General features: G+C 44.0%; 1 long non-coding RNA gene across 1 annotated transcript; it reads right to left on the reverse strand.

Moving 5' to 3' along the window:
* Nucleotides 1–4232: 4232 nt before the first annotated feature.
* LOC109313688 lies at nt 4233–20052 on the reverse strand. Its single transcript, XR_002102121.1, has 2 exons — nt 17134–20052; nt 4233–8995 (listed from the first exon to the last, which is right to left on the reverse strand). It is a non-coding gene; the product is annotated as an uncharacterized LOC109313688 (long non-coding RNA).
* Nucleotides 20053–20058: the final 6 nt, after the last annotated feature.

Consider the following 20058-nt stretch of genomic DNA (forward strand, 5'->3'; position numbering starts at 1 on the left):
CAGGGACAGGGAGTCAGCCCAGCTGACTAAGGACTCCCTGGCCTTGCCCGATCCAGCACCGGGGATGGGAAGTCAGCCCAGCTGGACCGACTTCCCATCCCCAGCACTATGGTCAAAACATTTAGACTTTCAAAATGTTTCCGCTAGCCTTGTTTTGTTTCAAGGCTATTTCAAAACAGTGTCAAAACGAAATGGCTGGTGAAATTTCACACAGCCCTACTATCTACCATCTAACATGGTTTCATGAGCATGATGGTAAAATGCATGATTTCAGCTGCAGTGTAGCTAGTGGATTGTGGATTTGATGAACAAATGCCATAAGCAAGGCCAATGCAGAGCAGCTACTCCTGCCAGTTCTATTCCTTAGTATTTATGGTATAGTTATTTCCAGTCAGGCCAGGTGCTGGACATACAGGCTCCTATCCATGTGCAGCAAGGCTGCTTCGATGCGTTATAATTACAGCACATCACAGCATGATAATTATTGCGCTCTGGCAAATTCCAGTGTCACATGTATCAGCGTTCCCACACTGAAAAATGGTGGTGTAGGCACTTTAAAGCTCATTGAATGAGTTAAAGCACCCCTGCTGCCATTTTTCAGCACAGCTCTCGGAGCCACTCTAATTAAAATGTCCCCCCCCCAACTCTCAGAGCAGGCGTATAAATGCCCATACAGTGGCAGAGAATAAACCTGCCTCAGGTTTCTTGGGGGACAACAGCTTGCAAAGCGAGAAGGCTTTGTAGACTCTACTCAGCCCATGCTGTAGAAGGAACAAGGTTAAGGGGCAGGGTTTAAATGTTAACATCCACAACCTGTCCTAAGAGCAAGGTGCTGCCAACCTACAGGAGATTCCTAACAAGGACCGTGGAACAAAGAAGAAATTAGCTCTCACCAGAGAATCCTTCCAAGATTTTACATTGAGCACAAGCAAGGTTATAGCAAGTCAGAGACAGCTGGATGGCACAAATATGGTCAATAAAACTCAACCTGACTCCAAGTGTCCCTTTAAGAAGTTCCCAACAAATGAGGACACTACTTTCCTGTGCAGAATAATCTTGATGTGACTGGAGGAGATGGCCTGTAGATACTCCAAGTTTAAAAACTGCTGTAACAAACACTGCCATTCCAGTGCATGTACATCTTGAGGAGTTGGGGGCTGGGAAGGATGATGGTTATATGCAGGCACCTGGAAGAATCGGCCCCCATATGCTATTGCTAGGCAGTCTTGTGTTCCAAGCTGGTGGCTTGGTTAACCCTTCATTCATCATTAACCCTTCATTCAAAGTCATTATATCACTAGAACACCCATCTCCATAGGTCAGGAGGATTGACATGCTTGTGTACATCTGTGCTGTGGACATATGTGTTCTGCTTTTTGGAACCACTTAGGTGCCCATCAACTTGATATCTAAGTATCATTTTGCTTGTGTTGAGTTTGCTACTGAAGAGAAGGGAAGGGATGGCATCCAACAAAATGAGAGATCCAGGGAGGTCAATCAAGAGTGATAAAGAGAGGTTGCAATAGCTACACCTGCCTTGTTTAGCTAAGTAACAACTAAGTGGGGAAATGCCACAAAGTGCAGCCCTGGGGCATAGTTGGACAATCTGGGAGGAAAGTTAATATTCTGGTTGATCAGGAGGAAAAGCAGAACGTGCTAATTGAGCTGCTTTTTGACTCCTCCCTGGGGAAAGTGGTGCAATTCCTGGTGCACGGGGAACTTCAGACTGGAATGGGAAAGGCAGTGGGATAATTGTTCCCAGAATCGATGGAACTGGTGGAGCCGTTTCCAACACCAGTTTCTATTGTTCCACTCTATCACAAGAAGCTGGTTGATCTAACTAAGCACTTGAGTCTCTAATAGCATACAAAGCAGCCCGGAAAGAAAAGACACAGAGCTGAATGTGAACATAACTGGACTTTCTTGTCCTGTTACTCAGTTTTTTGCTTCTGGGCCTATAATGAGGGCAACAGACTAATGAGCTGTGCTCATTGCAGGTGCAGTTACAAGGCAGCCTCAACCACTGCTAAATATCTGTGCTTTTCCATTCATTTACTGCTTTCTCACTTTAATGAGCAAAGTAATTCTTAAGTGGGGCTCTGTGTTAGGTGACTCATCACACACACACTATTCAGTCCAGTTGTATTCCTTCAGATGCCACTAATCACCATGTGACCAGATTGGTCAAATTAAGAGGAGCTACAGTTTCCAGCTAGGTCTTTCTCAGAGACTAAGCTGAATTCTGACCTGTTGTAACTCCACTGATGTTGATGGAGTTAATTGGGGTGATTATGGCTCGCTGTGATTTCTACCCTAACTTTGCAGGGAGGAGTCTGACCTAGGGATGATTTTTCAGCCTCACACATTAATCATGTGGATCACATCAGTGAATGCTGTAGTTCAGAGGTGTTCAATCTTTTGGCCAAATGGGTCGGATGAGTGGCACGGGGTCAGGCCTTACGTGCCCCAATTAGGCCCCACGCACCCAGATTCAGCCTTATACCCCCAGGTCGGGCCTCATGCCACCCTGATCAGGCCCTGTGCACCTGAATTCCCCCTCACACTACCTGGATCCTATATCAGACTGCCCAGAGAGGGTCCTGCTCTACCCAGATCAGGTCCTGTGCCATTCCAGCCATGCACACCTGATCTAGCGTTCACAGCTATGCTCTTTGCCTATACGGCTCCTCACACATGGGTCCAGAAATCTGGCAGCTGGGTAGCAGCAATTTACTCTGCCATGGCTCCCTGGTGCCACATGTTTGGACTTGTGGGGAGCTCCGCAGGCCAGATCTGGACTATCGGCCAGGGGTTGAGCACCCCTATCGTAGTCTTTATACTGGGGGGGAGCATGTGGACAGCTTGCACTCTTGCTTTGTAGCGAGGAGGGAATTCCACAGAAAAAACACCAGCAGGCAGCCTCTCTCCTATGTTTTTCTGAACACAATTACCAGATGAACCCAGCAGCCCACTTCCCATACATCAGTGAGACTTGTAATAGACTTACTTCAGTTGCACCTCAGAAGAGAACAGAATCAGTCTAAGCAACGACCTTAGGACAGCTCTGAAAAATATTTTCCTTAAACACAGCCCAATTTAGAAAGCTTCAAGTCTCTCCAGTTACTGGTCAATATATTTATGACAAAAGAGTATATAAGTAAAAAACAACCCCCCCCACCTTTTTCTGTATTTTTCCCAAAAGTTTTCAAAATAAAATGCCATGAAAATACTAGTTAAGTATCTTTTGGCCTCCTGAATGGGTAGGGGGATAGAAATTATAACTCTTTTGGGAATACTTTGAAAGAAATAATTTTTAAAATAGTATGAAAAATTATGGAACACCCCCCTCACCCCGCCCCAGAGGTTCCATTTCCAACAGTTCAGAAATAAAAATACATTTCAGTTCTCAAATATACTCAAACTTAATGACTGATTCATGCAATATGATAAAAGCCTCAACAATCTAACTATTTTAATTACTAAAATTAAATTGGTAAGGATATAGAAAACTTCTCTTGCTTTCAGGTTGCTGGTATGCTCCCAGATGAAGTTCAGAGTGACCAAAAGTCATAGAATCATAGGAAAATAGGGCTGGATGGGACCTCAGGAGGTCAGCTAGTCCAACTCTGCTCAAAAAAAGTCCATCCCTCTCTAAATCCACACAGCCAAGTCTACCACCTACAGATAGGTTAGAGCAGGGCAGGATTCATACACAGGCAAACTAGGCACATGCCTAGGGCCCAAAATGAAGGGGCCCAGTTGTGCTTATTTTACATATTATAAGTATTGAGTTAAAAAAGTAATATATACAGGATTAAGTAGGGCCCCACAAGTTTGTTTGCCTAGGGCCCACTAAAGGGTTAATCTGGCCCTGTGTTAGAGGCTATGTAGACTGAATTGGTGCATCTCCTTATGAATAATTATCAACAGCACTAAAATGCCTCCAGAACTGGCATTAATTGGTAATTTCATTCTTATTTTCTGCAGATACACTAAAGATTGAAAACAGAAAATAAACTATACATTGAAAATGATTCATCTATCCAAGGGTGATGTGATGTCATTTTGCTGCTCATACCATAGCTTTATTGCAGTTATAAATAGACTCCATTTCTCAACACTGTTAATTCTTCAGATGGTACAGAAGGTAAATGCACATTTCCATATCTATCAAAAAAGAAAGAACTCACCAAGGGGAAACTGATAGCCAGACACAAAAACCAGACAACCCATTAACCTCTTAAAACCTTTATTTTTCTTTTTAGTACCACATGCATAAAGTGTCAGCAGTTTGGGATTATGTTGTTCAACATTTTTTAACAAATGTAGTTACAAGCAGTTTTCAGATCTTTACAGTTTTCCCCTATAGACTGTACAGAAGAAAGTTCATTTTGCAACCAGATAGCTCTTACCTTTCTTTGACAGGGTCAAGGCAGGTAGAACCCACAACACTGGGAAAAATACACTTGTTTACGTTTAGCAACTGTGAACAGTAGATAGATACAAGCAGCAACATACACTGATCTATTGACTAAGTGCACATGGTTAGAAGACCCCATTAGACAGTGGCCATCTTTTTCATGTCAATTATACAGTCATGTCAACTACGAATCAAGTAGTATTTCAAGGTGTGTGCAAACTCACAAGGTGGAGACATCTGTCTGACCGGCCAATCAATTTTACCAAATGGAAATTCACTTTAAATAATAATACTGAAATGTAAGAAAACAAACCTTTATCTGAGTGCAGTGTCATTTTGCTGGCTATTTTTCTGCTCTATATTTTTGGAGTACCCATCACCCAATATCTACAGAACCAGTGTAGGGTCACAGGCTCGCATGCACCCTGTCACGGATTCCCTGCCCCACTGTTCTTTCTCTCACTGATACCATACTAAGAGCCTCTCTTGAGGACACAAGTGAAAAGCCTCATTTGGCAGAAGATCTACTATGACAGGCCCGTGTACAGCAAGTGAGAAGGACACAGGCCTCTCCCCTTCCTTTGCATACACCACAATGGCTAGCCTGGTGCGCCCCTATTTCCTGAACACTGTTAGGCTCCTTACCCCCTCCATGCTGCCAGAGGAGGCAGTCTCTTGCAGGGGATAGGAAAAAGCAGTGCTCCCATTCCCCAGGCAGGCTGAGGTCTTCAGCTCCAGCTAGGGCAGTGCAATGTTGTCTTGACCCTCTCTGTACTGTCCAGCTTCCAGAGACAATTTCCCTTTAAAGGGGAATTCTACTTCAGAGTCCAAAGGCCTGGACATGCCCTCAGTCCTCTTGTCTCAGGACAGGTGGAAGGTGGAGAGGCAGACTGGGTGACAGGATCACAGGTAGCGACCAGTCAGAGCACCAAACTAGTAACTGATGGGGAGATCAGTTCCTGATCTGTAACTAAGGCCCAAATCATTGCTCCATTACTTGCTTGACCCTTTCACAGGTCAAATTCCTTTTGAGAACACAAGAAATTTTGTTCATGTCTAAACTGAATAAGAATCAAGTGAGGAAGACCCCAGGATCAAACACTATCGGGGGATTAAACTCAGTTCTGGGAATGAAACTGTTTCTTAAAGGTGACCTGCAAAGCTTTGGGGAGAAATAGAAAAGATGGAAAATCTCTTAAAATCCACAGCTTATCACCCTAATTTAGATCCCAAACACACGCATTTTAATACAAATACCTGCCCTTCCAGGCCGCTCTCCCTGCCCTGCTGTGAGACAGAGTTCCCCTCTGACCCCTGCCGACATGAGGTCCTCTGCTTGAGGTACCTGAGGTGCCATCAACCCTGAGAGGGGAAGAGCTGGCCACTTGGTGGATAAAGGAAGCAGATGATTTTCACATGGTTTACTGTCACAGGTTGAGTTCATGGTTCTATCTGCAACCGCCAGGTCTTTATGAATTATTAACACATATATACAGTGCCATGAGAATAAAGAACAGTCCCAGTCCTAAGGAGCTGATTATTCTCATTTAACATTATTGGGTTGGAGCAGTGCTAGCAGCTCTGGCTGTAATTGCAGCTCCATTGTGCGGTGTCACATTGTGAGACTGTCCCTTATAGCAGAGGAACATAAAGATCCCCTCCTGCTTCACCTTACTCACCCGAGTCATGCTTGAGGCCCATTGAAGCCAACAAAATTACTTGTGAATGCAAGAGGAGCAAGATCCGGTCTCATACTACCACCCCCGCTTTGTCATCAGGGCACATGACAGCAGTGTCCTTAAGTGCCATGGAACACACATCCCAGTGGATTATCTGTGCTTGGGAACGATGGGGCCAGCACACAGGCAGCACCAGCCGTGTATTGTGCCCCATGTGCCGTGTGCATCACTAAACAGGCAAGTTGTGGCAATAGGCTGTTCACTTCCTCATTTAACAAAATTTTTGCAGTTCCCTTTTGACACTGACTGTTGCAATGAAGCCCAGTCTGCATAGGAGTAACACTGTGTGTGGAACCGTGCAGGGGGAGTGGCAATTTGGAGTGGATTTGCAGGTTCAGTGTGGGATCTGCGTGTCTTGTGTAGAACTCCAGATTTTCAACTGAATGTCACAGATCAAACTTGGGCTTGTCCAGTGCCTAGAAAACCAGCGCCCGCTTACCACAAGTCACATGGCGCAAGGTGGCAGCTCCTGTTCTTGCTCTCCTAAAATACTGCCTGGAGAAATACGAAGTCACAAGGCTCAAAGAGAAAAGGTGTCACAGAGGCCCATAATGTGGCCACAGAGGCAGGCAGCATGGGCACTCACAATTGTGTACATCTACAGATGTGGCTGATCCAGTGGTTCCAGTGTACCATGCAATTTGTTCTGGTATTGAGAATGTCAAGGGCTTGCCTTGTATTGGCTGCACCCAGAGTACAGGTCACACTACAAAGTTTTGCCCCTATACTCCGCTGCCAACAGCACTATGCTGACAATGCCCCTGTCTAGACACTTCTAGGCTGACAAGAAGACTTGCACCATCTTGGCTCGTATTTGGGGTGTAACTATGCCAGCAAAAACACCTTCTGCCAGCATCAGCCATCTCTACTACAGGGTTCTGCAGACATAGTTAGGTCAGGGTGGCTATAGAAGCAGCAGCTCTATAATGTAGCCAAGCCCTTATGGGAGTGCTGTTTTGCAAGGCAAAGTTTTCTCCACTAGCTGCAGTGTTGTGTAGACATGCTTCTCCCAGAGACTTCTTTGCTGGACTCTGTATAGAAAAACCACCACTGAAAATAACAACGTCCTCTTTCCTATACAGGAACAAAGCCTGATACGCTCTGATATAACCCAAGTGGCAAAATATGGCTTTGTCCTGCTAGTGGCTGAACCATGTACAAAGGCTTGTGAGTCTTGTATTGCCATTGAGCTACTAGATTTGGTCCTGTTGCTCAGGCAGTAAAGACTGAGGCTGTTAGATACAGAGGTCCCCAGGTTCCATCCTTGCAGACAACCCATCTGGGGACATCATTAAACTGGGCTAATTCTGTCTAGGTTAAGGGGCAAAACAGCTCAAGAACCAAATGCAGCTCTCCAACTCTCCTCAGCCACAGAGCACCCTACTCAGAATACAACACACACCTTCATCGCAAGGGATGCTCTTCACAGCCACAGCAGATCCCCAGCTAACAGCTGTTTGCTTCTGTTGTCGCCCATATTCATGGGTCCAGCAGGAGATGGACATGGGGCAAGGCAAAAAGAACGAAATGTCTCCAGCATGCAAGCTGAAATCAAGGTAGGTAACAAGGGCCCAGAACCTGGGAGCTATACACAATTGCCATGTACCATTTGCCTCAGTAGTAGCAAGAGGGGGCTCTGAAATTGCTCACAGCCAAAAGCAGCTCTGTAGGGAGCTGTAAATCTTCCTCTACACTGACTTTGAGGAGCCCCCTGCTTAGAAGCATCTTCAGGCTACATGAACAGCCCCACTGTCCCAGGCACATGAGCTAAGCAAGCTACAACACCAGGCACCCATGTGCCATGGAAAGGTTTTGCATCTCAAACTCTGTGTCTCTTGGGAAATGGAATGGAGATTTTCATAAAAGGCACTTGTATAAAAAGTGAATTTTGATAAAGCAGCACTTCCAGCTTCTTTCTACAAAAATAACATGAAACAAGATTTCTAGCAACTATATATATGACATAGTGAAGCCTTTCCATTACTAGGAAAGCTGTAGGAAAAAATGTTTCATAAGCAATTCAGACTAGCGCCATGGGAATATTTCATTCTAGAATTTCCCTAAGCACGTCAAACTGCTTAAAATGGAGAAATTTGGGGAACCATCCAACTTGAAAAAAAACAGTCCTAGAAAAGACATTTCAGGAAAGGTAAGAGAACTTCTATTTGGGATGATTTGGCCAGAATGAAATGCTGAACTTAAAAATAACTTGAACAAAAAAATCAGTGACTGCAACAACAGTCTCCTCAGAGACACCGAAGCTTTCTGCCAAAGATGGACTCCCCAGCACAACCCACTGGCCTGTTACTAAATTTAACAAGAGAAAGAAATGAGACTAAGGAGGGTGCACCCCCATCCTAGAAGAGCAAACAGGAGAGGCTGGGTTCTGCCTCTGTGCAGAGGGATGACGCATGTCATATTGCATCACCAAAACCCACTGAAACCCTAATCTGAGATCTGAATAGGCCATAAATGGTGCATGGGAGCTTTGTGCTGGGCTTCAGCACAGGAGAGACTTTAACGTGTGGAAGCAGAGCATGGGTCCAAAGAGGGTACTTTCCTTTCCCGCTAGCGGTGAAATTCTCAAAGGGAGGGGAAAAGGCATCAGAATGTAAATGCAATAAGAAAAGAGGTTTCAAAGTTATACTCCTTATCTTCTCTGCTATCCAGGAATTTTGCTTCCTTTTATGAAGGTGTTGAGCACGTGGGCAGCTTGTTGTGGGTTTCACTCTAGGTGGAGAAAGTGTCAGACATCATTTGCAAGTATTGCCTTGAAAATTGCACATTGTTTACTTCTCTAAATTTCACAGGATCCACTCTCACACAAACACGCACACTCTCTCGCTCTCTCTGTTTGTTTTCTACAGTTTATATCAACTCTTGTTTAGTGGAAACCAGGGCCAGAATACTGTTGCCATCTCCCGGTAGGTATTCACATGGCCAGCTCCTGAATCAACAGTGACCAGTGCATAGGAAAGGCTACCAAGACTCCTGTCCTTTTCTAAGGAGCAATAAAAACAGTTCAGGCTGGCTGAGCATACATTGAGTCCCTGGCACTGCAGTAGCACTGCTCTCTCTCACTGATGTGCTGTGATAACAGATGTTTTTGTTACTTGGATTGTTAACATGCACCAAGGAAAGGACAACAGTCATATGCAGCTCGGATAAAAAAAGGTCTGGCACAAATTACAGGGACCTCTCTGCTGACAGGCACCACAGGTCAGATCCTGTCATTGGACGCTGAATGGACGGAAGCTTTTGATCCCACTATGTCAATAGTCACCTGCTTCCTTCTCTGTGAACAGTTCCTCACAGTGGCTCTGACCCTGCCATACATCCATGTGTACCTGTGAGGAGTTCCACCCGACTCCAGCCTCCAGCGGGGCTTCCCCGGGGCTGGGTTGCATGGATCTCACGGCAGGATGTAGGCAAAATTCCTCTCTCTGCAGAGCTACCTGTTATGCCTCTGGGAGGGTACAAGGGCTTGAGAGAATACCACCACTTCTCAACCTGTCTCTGGCATTCATTCATCCAGATCCCACCCTCTCTTGAAGCAGCACTAGCACAACACCTCTAAAACTCTTGGTGGTAAGCAAAAATTATGTTTCTACCTTTAAAAGCACTTTTAAAATATGATTAATTCCCATCTCATTGTTTTAACCAGCAGAAAAATGCTCAGAGCTAAAATGCTCGTGAAATGCTATCACACAGCTATAAGAACACACCTATAGCATAGGGGATAGAACCAAGAAAAATATGTAGGCCACATAAAGGCTTCGGCCTGCCTCAGTTTGCAAGGGCAAAGAGGAGAGTTTCATACTGCAGTGTTTCTGGCTTCAGAACTTTGGACTTTGTATAGCACCTTTCATCCGAGAATCTCAGAGCACCCTAGAAAGACTGATTATCCCTCAGATCCCCTCTTCCAGGCAGGTAAGCATTATACCCATCTTCCAGATTGGTACACTTAGGCATGCAGAAGTTAAATGAATTGCCTAAGATTATACAGTATTGAATCAGTCAGTGGCAGAGCCACAAATAGAAATCAGGAATAATGATTCCCAGTCATCTATGCTGGAACCATTAGGTCACATTCCACAAAAGAAATTAAAATGCCCTCAGTCTTTCCTCATGGCAACTTCATTAGGCTTAGTCTTGGCCAGCTTTGTTTTCAGTCCAGTTCTCTGATGACCAGTTTTGCATATCAAGTGTCTCCCTTTGTGTCCAGTTTAGCTAGTGCAGTTATCAGGCATCTACAACATGGATTACAAGCTAAAACATCATTGTTAGTAACTTAGGGTCACCCAAAACCAGGCCTTTAGAAATATAACATTTCCTACCATGGCTGTGGACAGATTTCTTTCCTGAATCACAATTTCTTATGATATCTGCTCAACTCCCTCAGTTCTTCTATCCCCATTATCTACAGCTCAGTTGTCAAATGTGGTCACTGATTATGAGTGCTCCTATTTTTGGGTGGTGAACTTCAGAAGAATATTGGCCTTGATTTTCATAAGTGCTGTAGACTTTCGACTTCAGCTGTAAGCAGTGGGAACCCAGCCATCCAAAATTAGTGCCTTTTTTTTTACAAGGTTGGCCTTAAAATAGTGGTTTTCAAACTGTGGTATGATGACCACTGATGGTCAATGATGAATTTCTGAAAGGTCCACAGAAGAGCCTACTGAAACACTTCTAAGGCTTCAAGCAGGAGCATTTATCACTATCTGGAGCCCCATCCAGAACTCTTTTTAAACTTGTTTTGGTGTTATACTGACTTTTCCCTATCAGATCCCCTAACAGAGTGACCACACAGAATGAAAATGCTCAAGAAAAAGGGTTCACTGATAAAATTTTACACACAAATTATACAAACTTCATACATGTCTGCTTAGCAGCCGTTGTTTCATGTCAGCCTGTCTCAGTCTTTACTGTACATTCATTTCTTGTGTGTTTACCACTTGCATCAAAATCAGAAAAGGGGAGCAAACTAAATGAGAACCAAACTGTAGAGCCAGCTGGAAGCAACAAAAGGAGATTTAGACCTAATACACAGAAAGTCACATGCCCAGCAAGGGAAACTAAGCAGAAGAGATGCAAATGGCAGAGACATAACCAAGCACCAGACTAGTTTATTTCAATCTTTCTTCCTTAGTTCTGTCCTTCTGCGCCTTTCTCATACAACTATAATTACTACAAGGAAATCCTAGTTCTGGAGGGCTGGTTGGGAACATTTCCATGAGATTATGTCTATTTGAAAGAAATATTCACAGGATGGGAAAGTAAATCTCTGATCAATTAACAATTAGCAACTTCCATAGCAGTTAGCACCTTCATAGCTTTGTATTAGCTGATAACAGTTTGTTCCTCTTGCCTTCTGGGGATATTTTAGTCCAGTGCATGCCATTTGCCTGGGCAGGTTTTATCCACGCATTCCATGGAGTGATAGGTCACCCTCCCACCCATCACACATCTGCCTCTTATCCCGGTCTCACGGAGATGAAGCCAGAGCTTCCCACACCATAGCAAGACCTGATTTAGGAAGATCAAATTGTATCTCAGCTTATTTAGCTTGTAAGTACCACTAAAAGTTTAAGGAGTCTCCAAGGATTTACTCCAGCAAAATACCCATTGAAATGAATAAATATTTTGTTTGACTAAAAGAAAGCTGGAACAATGACCCTGGCAATGCTCATGCTGGATAAGCATCTTAGAAAACCGAGGTTCGCTGAACAAAAATCAGATTTGGCAAAAGATCTCCAAAAAAGAAGTTTTAAGGGTCAGCTATGTAAGAGTTCTATACAGCCCACAGACAATCATTCCTTACAGGCTTACTGGACACCAGAGGCATGTCTCCATGAGTGGGAACATGCGTTTCCCAGGGACAAACAGCAGCAACACAATATGTGCCACTGCTACTTGTCTCTGGGGAATGCCTGTGCACACGCACTCTGGCATGCAGCATGTGGCCCTGGGTGGGATAGGAAAGGCCGGGGCCAGCACCTGGACTGGCCCCAGCAGCCTTACCTGGGGTCCTGGAGACCTCCTGAGGCTGCAACCACAGTGACCCAGCAACAGGGAGCCTGACTGGCAGCTGGAGCATGGCTCCAGCCACCCAGTCTCCAGTTTCAGGCACTGCACGCTGTCATCATGTGTGCCACCCCACTTTTTTTAGGCACAGGTTTTTTTACATCAGGATCTCCCAGTGTCAACCCCCTCTTCCTTCCCCCAACCCATGTTGCAAATTAGCAGGGAGCCTAGCTGGCAGCCAGAGCATGACTCTGGACACGTCCCAGGTAAAAATACAGGGAATATCTTAATGAGAATCAAACGCATTTCACTATGCTACAGAGACAGTATTCTCACTGTACAATTCATGTTTCATAATTATTACCTAGCAGGCATAGAAGTTATGGAGTGAAATCATACAGATAGTTAGGTCAGTCTCCCAAAGCTAGAATATATGGCCAGGCATATCTAGCCATGACAACCATATAATTTTCTTAGATTGTTGATTAAAATGTAATTGAAGATGTCATTGTCTGGTTGGATGCATAAATACTAACACCACCAACCCTCCAAAATATATGGATAATAAGCTTAGTTATATGTTGTGTACATTACATTAATAGAAGTCAAGTATAAAGCACTAGCTAAACACAGTCAGAACACACCTAGCACCATTTCTTCTCTGGTGGATTGCTCTGTATTTTGTGCTCTGGATAGAACAAGACACTACAGGAAGGGGTTCCCAGAACTAATGAAATCCATGCACTGAGTGTGGCATAAGAGTTGTGAGCACATGCAACTCAAATTGCTGGTCAGGCATTTCTAAACACTCCTTAGGGAAACCAGTCTTCAGGCTCTTCCTGTTGAGTACAGCAAACCTGGTGGTACGCCCCTCTGTAGGCTAACTAGAAAGGATTTAGCATACCGAGCCACATATTCAAGGCTATTCAGGTGACTAAAGACATAGACAAGCACCCAGTGATACTTTCAAAAGTGACTAAGGAGTTTAGATATCTAACCCTGCTAAGAGCCTACGTGCATCTTTAGACACATAAACACCCCTGAAATATCTGGACTTGGCTTCTTTCTTACCAGATATTTTGAAATCACTATACTTTGTCCACTCATGCTATTTGTAAGAAAAAACATCCGTCTACGAGCCTAGGCTAGCATGTTATACCTAATCTGTTATTTCTAGCAGAGAATATGATGATAGGAAGGAAATAATGCACCATCTGTTAGCTTATGCTATAAACCTTTTACTTCTTCCATAACTTTAATCTTAGCTATCAACACTACCATTAAAAAATGCATGCATTATTTACTATGTCACTGTGCTCTACACCCCATATTATACATACGACAGAACAGAGACCAAATTTAAATGTTACCACCACTAAGTAAGGTGCTTCTCACTCAGTCAGGATCCCTTTATGAACTGATACCAAAAAACAAAGAAGTTAGGGATATCCACTTTTTATTTTGGAGGGCCTCTTTAGTGCTACTGTAAAGTGCTGGATTGACAACTCTGGAAATAAAGTACACAAAGTAGGGATAACATAATCTCCTCCCCAACCTTACTAGCCATGGGCTGCAACACTCATTTGGATAGACCCCTCTGAGGGATGGCAGGTCTGTTCATCTCCACAGATAAATGCTTTCTTGTTGCACAGTTGAGCCTCCATCAATGCATGTAGCAAGCAGTGTCATTTGTGACCATGCTTGTGAAATGGACATCTGCCCACTAGGATTTGGAAGAAAACCCTGCCAGCCACTAAAGAGCCATCAATCACTCCACCTCTCTACCTTTACACATCATCACGTAGCAATCCATTGACAATTATGACATCATTGGTATCAAGCCAGTTCTACCACGGAAAACTCATGAGCAAAACACTGATGTGTTTCCTTCATGCTAGGTCAGAAGCATGGCTGTCTCACTCAGTCCACAGTAAGAAGGACAAATAAAATGAAAGAACATTTGGAAGAATGGATGTCAATTTTAAGAAGGCCAGTATTTCACTTCCTGGTAACAACCCTATCACTTTGTGAGATGATGATCAGTTTAACTTGCCAATCTCACTTTAAACCCTTCAGTCAGTCACTAGTAGCATGTATCATTTGTGCTCTGTCTTTACTCAGACACTAGAGAGAAATCACAATGTAGTGGCGAGATAATTAATGACACCACAGATAGCACCTCATCCGAGGGCAAATTCATGAGTATGGAAATGATTGACAACGGATGTCTTCTAAAGTGCAGTGCAGGTTATATGCTCTTTGCTGTAAACTGCAAGCTCCTCAGGATAGAGGCCTTGCCTTTTAATTTTTGTCTGTAAAGTGCCATGCCGACCTACAATGCTGTATACCTAAACAAGAATAAACAGGATTACTGTTTGGATCCAATTACACAGCTTGTGACATGGGACAAAATCCCATTCCATGCACAGAGGCTGACAACTTTGCATAGGCGAGTTCCAGGCAGGTTGGACTGCCTCTTCCAGGACTCGAGTGCCAGTGGTCGCCACTGCCACTCACAGGGCAGCCTCCGTGGTTACTCTAGCACCCACACAAAGGCACTGTTTGGTCTATGAATCTACTGGCTATGCCTAAAAGTGCCCCTTCATGGGCCTTTTGCTGCAGACAGCTTTGCTCTGTCAGACATGTGCACTCATTGCTCTCAGATGAGCTGCCTACATACCCTCCTGCACACTTGGCTCAGTCCCATCCCACTGTATTCAGAATATTAGAATCATAGAATAGCAGTGCTGGGAGGGACGTCCAGAAGTCATCTAGTCCACCCCCCTGCTCCAGGTAGGATCATCCCTGACTGAACGATCCCAGTCAAGTGTTTGTCTAACCTGCTCTTGAGAACATCCATGATAGCGATTCCACAAGCTCTCGGAGTGGCCTCTACCAATGCTTAGCCACCCTCCTACTGAGAGGGTCCTGTCTTGGATCAGAAGATTTGGTCACATCAGGTCACAGGATAAATGGAGAACAGGACACCAATGATGGACAAATAACCAGGGAATAGTCCCATGAGTCCTTCCCCTTGAAAATCTATGATTCTGTTCTCCTTGTATTGTTACAGGACATTCATCACTAAAACCTAAATTAAGATAGGCCTGTTTCTGAAGCCCAGATTCAGACACAGGGCTTCGTGGCTTCAGTGGAAGCACAGCCTGAGTAAGGACTGCCATGACTGTACCACATGTGGCCCCCATAACATGAAGTACTACCTGAGAAATTGCTAGCACATTGTGCCCACATGGAAACACTCCTAGGCCTGACCTATGGGGAGGTGTTTCTCAACTAGAACAAGTCTGTCAGGCATCTTAAAAGTGATCTAAAGGTAAAAAGCTTTCTGGAGGGCTCTTGGGAGAATCCAAAGTATATATTGTGGATAATCACCAGAATGTCACCTTCACAGGATGGGACATCGTCAGAAGCAGGAGAACCTGTATGATGCAATGCTTCCTCCTCCCCAGTTCACTGCATCACAGCAGAGTTTCGAAAGTCTTCAGCAGTAGGTTTGAAAATAAACAATCCCTTTTCTTTCAGGTCACCAATCCAGTGAGGAGATCCAGTTGTCACAAGTATCACAAGCCTGATTCAGTTGCCACTAAAAAAAGGAGAAAGATTGGGTACAATCCCTGTACCCAACCTCCACTGCACTTTCACTGACTTCAGCAGGACCTGTCCCAGACTACAATATCATGACGAGCCACAGGCACCAGACCTCCTGTATGGTAGCTGCACAGTATGGAATCACTTCCCATGCAACTCAGCTCTGCAGAGAGAAGTCCTCAGTGAGCTTCATGGAGCAGAAACTACAAATAATGCCCCGTAAGCAGGTTTCAAAGAGTGTGTTTAACTGACTTCAGTACATCTCACGTGGTAAATATACCACATACAGCTTCTCCTGCTAGGAATCTTTTATTTTGAATTTTTAATCTATGTTCATAGATTGGCAGGCATGATGGGACTGATAAAATGGAAACAAGAGCTCTCAATAGATAGATCTGGTTTTTAAATGTTTGGCACTGTGCGACATGTGTTGGCACTAAATTATCTGGCTATATTTTAACATGAAACATTATACCTCAATGTACGGTAGGTTTTCCTCAGCTTGCTTCTGATGTACTTGACAGAGAGTAGAAATTTAATCAGCTGTGACCTGGATTGTACCTTTAATGGCTACCAAACTAGATTAAATATTTAAATATTCACTTTTATATTGTGCCACATTGGGATTTAGATGTTTCAGGTTGTATAATATAGCCTGGCCTACTTGTGGTAGTGTGTATGGAAATAAGCACATATACACACAATATTTAACACTAAGCTTATGAACTAGGTTTTCAGCTGAATTACCATAGGACCATGGACTTCATTGGAGCTACGCTGATACATCCTAATGAAGGATCTGGTCTTCTGCCTATTTAATACCTAACAGAATTTGGAACAAAAATGTATTAATACTGCCTAAAAATACACAATGTTCTTGATCATGTAAGGTGCTGAGCCCCGCAAGTCAATGGCAAATGATCCCCCTTCCCTTCATAGGATTTGGCCCACAGAAAATGTACTCTAGGTGGCTAGATTTTTACATGACACGAAGCAGTGTAGCTTTATAGAACTAAGCCAATTCCCACCAGCTGGGGATCTGGCCCATCATGTCTTCTACACGGATGGATGAGACGCCTGAGTCATGATTCCTCCTGCTTTGCCTTTGGAATGTTTTTGTATGAAATAAGCTTATTTGTAAGGGGGAGGAACTGTTCTAAACAGAGCTGCAGGAAAAGGCCATCAGCAAGTGCTAAGAATCAGGTGGAATTTATGAGAGAGAAGAGGGGAACGTATGGTACCAGAACGGAAATAAATATAGAAGCAAAAGCTAGTCCACTGGGCTCCTGTGGCTCTCATGAACAGAGAGGGTTTGAGGTTGCACTGTATCTCTGCAAACACCACACACACACACACACACACACTTCCTATATATTTTTTTTAAATATCTCAGATGAGCACCTTGCCCTAATTGCTCCTGAAGATATTGCATAACAACCAAGAGGCAACTTCAGGAAGATGGCTAACGCCTCCCTGCAGAAAATAAAATCACTACACATCTCTGTGCCAGGATATATACTACGGGGAACAATCCTGCTCTGGTCTGGCTGGGCTAGCTTGGGCCTAATAAGTTCTAGTAAGGCAACTTCCATGACCTTCACTAGTATTAGCCTGAATAAAACAGGCAGGATCTGTCACTGTGAGTGGCCAATGTCTGGGCGAGTCTGTGGGCCTGATTATGGTTGTTAGAAAAAAGAGTGTAATTTGGGGGCATGAAGGTAATGGCATTAGCCAGGTACAAAACCAGTGTAAGAGGAGCATAATCAGGTTCTGCAGTGTTAAGCCCCTGGCCCAGTATGTGGCACTGGCTTCTGTAGGCCATTCTCTAAGGCAGTGGTTCTCAACCTTTTTAGACTCAAGGCACTCTGCACTAGACTCAAGGCCCCTCCATAACTTTTGTGAATTGACTGACACCCATTTAAAAAGCTAACTGATTTACTGCAGTGCTTACCTTCTTGCAGACAGGCCTAGCAGTGGGGGTCGGGAGCAACCAGGCAGGGAGAGCCAGACCCTGCCCTTATCTACTGATCTCCCCATAGTTTCTGCAGCACCCTTCAAGGATCTCGCAGCACCCCAGGGTGCCCCAGCAGCCTGGCTGAGAATCACTGCTCTGAGGCATCATGCCTACAGCTCTGCACCACACACCTTGCAAAGTCCAGCTGGCCACTCTTCATAAGACTCCTCCAATCTTAGAAACCCACTATGGTAGGGCAGGCATCATGCCCAGCCATTGCAAAGAGCCAGAAAGGGAAGTCCCTCATCAGTCCGTCCCATTCTTACTGGCCAGTCAAACATAGCAAGAAGCAGTTTAGCCCTTCTGCACAAATGCCTGTCTGTCTCCTTGCCTCTACCCATACTGACAGGGGGAAATGCTCAGGGTTTGTTTCCCTACCTCATCACTGCTTAATCACAGCCCTATGGCCCAAATGAAATAAATACAGAATGAATATAAAAGATAAAGGCAATTAATGTCTTCATTATTCCCCTTTCTATCTCTCTCTATCTCTCTATATTACATACATATATATATATTTTCATTTTGCAAATAAAAACCTTTTATCTGGTATTTCTTTTCATGTATGTATCATATCAAAACCACACATATATTAACAACACTGTACAATAAATACTTATATGTGATTGTTTAAACGTTACTTTCAACCAACAAGGCCTTTTCTTATTTTGTCATAAGGTCAAGTCCTGTCCACCTCACTGAGGAAAATATCTCCATCACTTCAGCATTCCTCTGCTTGAGCAAAGACATCAGGTTTTGACTACTAGTTTATTCAGCGGTTTGCTGTCTCTGTTTCTTCCATTGCTCAGGGGGACAGTGGCAGAGTGAGGGTGGCATCCAGAGCAAATGCCTCTAGTAACCACTGCAAACCATGAATTCCCAGTTCAGCTCTGCTGCTCCTTCCAAATCAGCTAAACATTCCCTCCTCCAGAGGCTTTGCATGTGAGCTGTGCTCTTCTAGGTCAATGTTGTTGGGAGGCTGTCCTGTATTTTACTGGGTCCTTGTCTTGTTTTCCTTGTCCTTCCCTTTGGCTGGGATGTCATCTGTATCAGGAACTATTGCTATTCAGTTCATATAGGGAATTTTCATATTCCTCTCCCTTGTTTCTGTAAAAACCAGCTGAATGCATTATGGGGATTTTCTATCACATACAGCTATCACTATTTTCTGTTCTGGCTGCTGCTGAAGACCAGATATTGCACTTGAAGGACCTGGGATCCTACCTAATGTGGCTCATCCTATGTTCCTGGGTCCCTCACATAAGAACGTAAGCGTTGACCACACTTCAGCCATAACATGTTTTGTTAGTAGCAGTCCATTCTCACTGGACTTTAGACCAGGTCTTAATGAGCAAAGCAGGAGCAGGTGTTTGAGGAATAGTCATATCAGTAACACTATCATGACATGAGGTTCAAAGATAAAATACAAGCTTATGATGTACAACTCTGACTCAGACACACAGTCTGATGAAAGTCAGTGATTTGCTTAAGAGAAGAGGAAACCCCACCCCCCACACCCAAAGCCTTTTGGATTTAGTTTAAGATACATGGTTAGAACTGGAGAGTCATTCACATAGTAGCTTGCTGTGCCTCAAGAGGTCATTCACATAGTAGCTTCCTGTGCTTCAACCCATCAGGACCCCCTTCAAAGGTACCATTTGCCACTCCCAGAAATGGATGTGTCAACCCACAAACTTCTGTACAATATATTACAAGCAGTCCTGTGCACTAGCACTATTTCTTGAGCTCTTCTCCCCAACATAGTCACATGAGAAAATTCATTTAGACCACACAGCACTACCCACAGACTGATCCACATATTTGCTGAAGAAGGAAGAGAACGTGGCATGCCTAGACCTCACAGAGCCACAAACCAATCCGTAATGGTCTAAAAGAGTTACTGGGATGGAAGCAGTTGAATATGGTTAAACTCATGGGACAGGTTATAATTTCATTAGACAAAGCAAGTAATGGCCTCCTTGAAAATACCTGTTAGTGCTCATGAGCAAATAGCAGGAGAATCAAGGTCCTGAAGAACACATAACCTTTTAGTAAAGGAGCTGTTAGTTATCAGGACTACCAATTACCAGAGGATGGCTGTGATTACAGACTGTATCCATTATGTCTCAACAAGAACAAGTTCCTCTCTGGGAGGAAAACAGCTGAATACCTAGAGTACAGCTCAGCGCTGACATTACCAAGTTACTGAGGGTGAGTTTTTGCACCAGCTAAATGGTGCTCTGTATGCAATG

Source organism: Crocodylus porosus, unplaced genomic scaffold, assembly GCF_001723895.1.
Source record: "Crocodylus porosus isolate Cpor-Errol unplaced genomic scaffold, CroPor_comp1, whole genome shotgun sequence".
Taxonomy (NCBI): domain Eukaryota; kingdom Metazoa; phylum Chordata; order Crocodylia; family Crocodylidae; genus Crocodylus; species Crocodylus porosus.